This window comes from Castor canadensis, chromosome 10, assembly GCF_047511655.1.
Source record: "Castor canadensis chromosome 10, mCasCan1.hap1v2, whole genome shotgun sequence".
In the NCBI taxonomy this organism is placed as follows: Eukaryota; Metazoa; Chordata; class Mammalia; order Rodentia; family Castoridae; genus Castor; species Castor canadensis.
The window spans coordinates 133988258-133991888 of record NC_133395.1 but is presented as its reverse complement, the minus strand read 5'-3'; the positions used below and the strand labels follow the sequence as shown (position 1 = coordinate 133991888).

The 3631-nt window shown below is 43.6% G+C and overlaps 1 pseudogene; it reads left to right on the top strand.

Annotated features, from left to right (window-relative positions):
* The first annotated feature begins 1621 nt into the window (after window positions 1–1621).
* LOC109679737 (large ribosomal subunit protein eL36 pseudogene) lies at window positions 1622–1928 on the top strand (annotated as a pseudogene).
* The last annotated feature ends 1703 nt before the right edge of the window (window positions 1929–3631 follow it).

Genomic DNA, 3631 nt, shown 5'->3' with positions numbered 1-3631 from the left:
AACTCTTTCTCGAGGTTTGGGAAATTTTCTGCTATTATTTTGTTGAACATATTATGTATCCTATGGCTTGTACCTCTTCTTCTTTGATACCCATGATTCACAGGTTTGGCTTTTTAATGGAGCCTCTGAATTCTTGTGTATGCCTTTCACAGCTTTTGAGTCTTTTCTCTAAGAGTTCATTTTTTCTTTAATATCTATTTTTGTCTTTAAGTCCTGAGATTCTGTCTTCCACTTGTACTCTGCTGGAGTGTCTTTCCCCTGTATTTGGTATTTGATTCAAGCAATTTTTATTTCCAGGGTTTCTGTTTGAATCTTTTTTCTGAGGTTTTCCATATCTTCGTTAAATTCCTCTTTCATATCTTATGTTGTCTTCTTTATTTCACATATCTCTTTTTTATAGTCTGTCTTATTTCACTGTGGTGTTTATTGACATCCTTTCTGAGTTCATTTAGTTGTTTATGTGTTATCTCAAGTTTTTTATTTGTGGTGTCTTGATATTGTTTGAGTTTATCCTGTACTTTCTGTTCTCCATAAGTATCTCAATGATCCCATTCATAATTTCCTCTTTGAGAGACTTTTTATGAATGTTATTTGGCTCATTGGTTCTAATTATCATCACTCTGCTGAGGTCAGGAATTGGGTATTCATTTTCTTCATTTCCCAATAAATCCTCTATTGAATTATTGGTCTGTTGAGGGGTAGAAATTCCTGGCTTTCTTCTCCCCATGCTTCTATGATGTGCAATACTCCTATGTTGTTGAGTGGCTAATTGGGGATTTTAATCACCTGTTATCTACCCTTTGACTCAATTATTGTGTTATGACTGGCTTAGTCATTAGCTAGGTTGCTGTCCCATTTTTGTTGCCTAACTAGTTGGTATAAATTAGTAATAACAAATTCACTGATTCAATGCCAGACCAGTTATTTACAAAATATGTAGGGAGCCCCATAGTGATATTAGCGATAAGTCATGGAGATTGGGGTAATAAAAGTTATTTGGATGGATGTGGCTACTTAGGTATTGAAAGGGCTTATGCTGGAGGAAGAAGGGTAGGAAGGGGGGGATGACGTGAAGTGGGAAGGGTGTGAAGCATGGGGGTTCTAGGTTACTGAAACTTAAGACATGGGCGTGTATTGAGGTGTAGTTCAGGAGTTGTGAAAAAGGGTGTTATTGTCAGGGATTGCTGAGGGATAGAAAGGATGGGGTAATGTGTAAAGTTCTTATAATAGACTCTTCAGTGGGTGGTGCATATTGAGGAGGTCGAGGTATTGGGGAAAGAGGGAGGTGGAGGAGAGGAAGGGGAGGAGGAGAAAGGAAGCTGGACATGATGGAAAGAGAAAAGAAAGAAAAAATTGGGGTAGAGAAAAGAAAGTGTGTCAATAAAGGGCTGAGTGAGTTAGTGTTAGGACAGAATAAAGAAGGGAGTTGGGTAATAGTAAGATGGAAGAAAATAGGATTTCTACCAGGCCGGCATCCACCGCCCTGGGCTCCGTGTGTCCTTTGGAAGGTGGCTGGGTGCGGCGAGCGTGCCGGAGGGAGACTGGACGAGGGTTTCTGGGCGGCAGAGGCCGAGCCAGGATTCACTGTCACCCCATTTCCCCGTCGTCACCTCTCGCAGCCATGGCTCTGCACTACCCCATGGTCATGGGCCTCAACAAGGGCCACAAAGTGACTAAGAACGTGAGCAAGCCGAGGCACAGCCGGCGCCTCGCCAAGCACACCACGTTCGTGCCGGACGTGATCCCAGAGGTGTGCGCCTTTGCGCCCTAGAGCACCGCGCCGTGGAGCTGCTCGGGGTCTCCAAGGACAAGCGCGCCCTCAAGTTCATCAAGAAAAGCGTGGCACGCACATCCGCGCCACGAGGAAGCACAAGGAGCTCAGCAACGTGCTGGCCGCCATGAGGAAGGCAGCGGCCAAGAAGGACTGAGACCTCACTCCTCATGTCCCCACAACAAATGTCTCCGTTCACATCAAAAAAAAAGGAAAGAAAAGAAAAGTAAAAATTAAAAAGAAATAAAAAATAAAAAGATACATGTATATATATGTGTGTATATATATGTATATACACACACACGTAAGTTCAGTGGATGTTCTGGACTCTTTCCTCTCATTTCAGGTTGAGGTGTTGATACTTTTATTTTTCATATGGGCTTTGACACTGTCACTTCTTAAAGCTGGTATGTTGGGTTGCAGGGCAGTGAATGTTGCTTTCCCTATGGGACAGCTTTGAGGGCTCAGATTTGGGTGCTTGAGCCTGGGCTTCCTTTGTGGAGTGGGCCCTTTGGAGCAGGCAGGTTGTCAGAAATGGTCCCCGTGAGGTTGATAAATGAGCCGTCGCCAGTCCCTTCCACTCACAGGACAAACCTATGAATTTGAGATGAGCTTTTCTGTTGGTGAGAATCTCAGTTTGAGCTTGCTGGGCTTCTCCAAGGCAGCGTAGAGCTTGGCTTTCCCCACAGTGGCTGGTCCCTCCATCCCTGCACAGGCTGTTTCAGTTCTGTGTTCTGCCCCTGTCCCCAAGCAGAGGGGAAATGTTCCCTCCGTGTATTTGGCCACCAGTTTTGTCCAGAGGGCATGGAATTGACTCCCCCAGCTGTGCTAGAATATGTGGTTCTCTCCCAAACAGTGTGTTGAGCTTTCCTGGCCAGTTAGTAGATTCATTTGGTTAAAACCAGTCAACTACAGGACAGAGTTGGCAGTGGGCAGACAGAGGTTTTTGTCTGCTTGTGTTTGTCAGGTCCTGTCTTCCCAATGCTTGCAGCTGCCTTTGTGCAGTTCTCTGCATTGTGTTATCATTGGTGAGGTTGCAGACACACTAAGGCAGAAAGAGATCTGCACAAGCAGGCAGCAGTTGGAGGTTCTGTGTCCACGCATATTTTGGCAGATCCAGGTATTCCCAGATGATTGCAGGTCTCTTTCTCAGGTTCTCTGCATTGTGTTTTAGTTTTACTGACCCAGGCCGGAGGAATTAAGAGAGAGAGGAAGAAAAAAAAAAAAAACAAAACAGAGGATTGTCCTGGGCGATTTGACCCTGCTTCCAGCTGTTCCCAACAAGTGAAGGGACAGGGGACCTGCAGAAGCTGCCTAACTCTGTGCTGGGCCCTTATGTGAATTAAAAAGCCAGTTTAAGGGTCAGTCATTGAATATTATGTGCCCCCTATCTGTTGGCAGTATCTCTGTTGACAGACAATGCAGGATTACCAGAATGCTGCTGCCACAAAAATCTGCAATATTTGTTTGAAATTGTGCAGGTCAAGGTCCCAGGGTCTGTCAGCTACCTGCCATCTTGATTTCTCCTAGTACATCTGCTTCATTGATTTTTAAGGGTGAAAAATAAAGTATGATTGATGTCTTTCTTGAAAAGTAAGAGCAAAATTTATGAAAATAATCAGAATTCATCTCATTTAATAAAATTTTAATTCCAAGGTCTATTATGTGTAAATTTCTTAGGGTTGCCAAAAATTATCAGATGTTAGTTTCTTTTTTGTTTCTTATGTGAGTTTTTGAATAACATAGTATGACATGCTGTATTTTCTTTTGAATATCCCTGAAAGATCATCATTCATGGACATCCCATGGTTTTCACCAGGTTCCTAAAGGACTCCTCTTAACCCTTTGGGGTTCACAGCA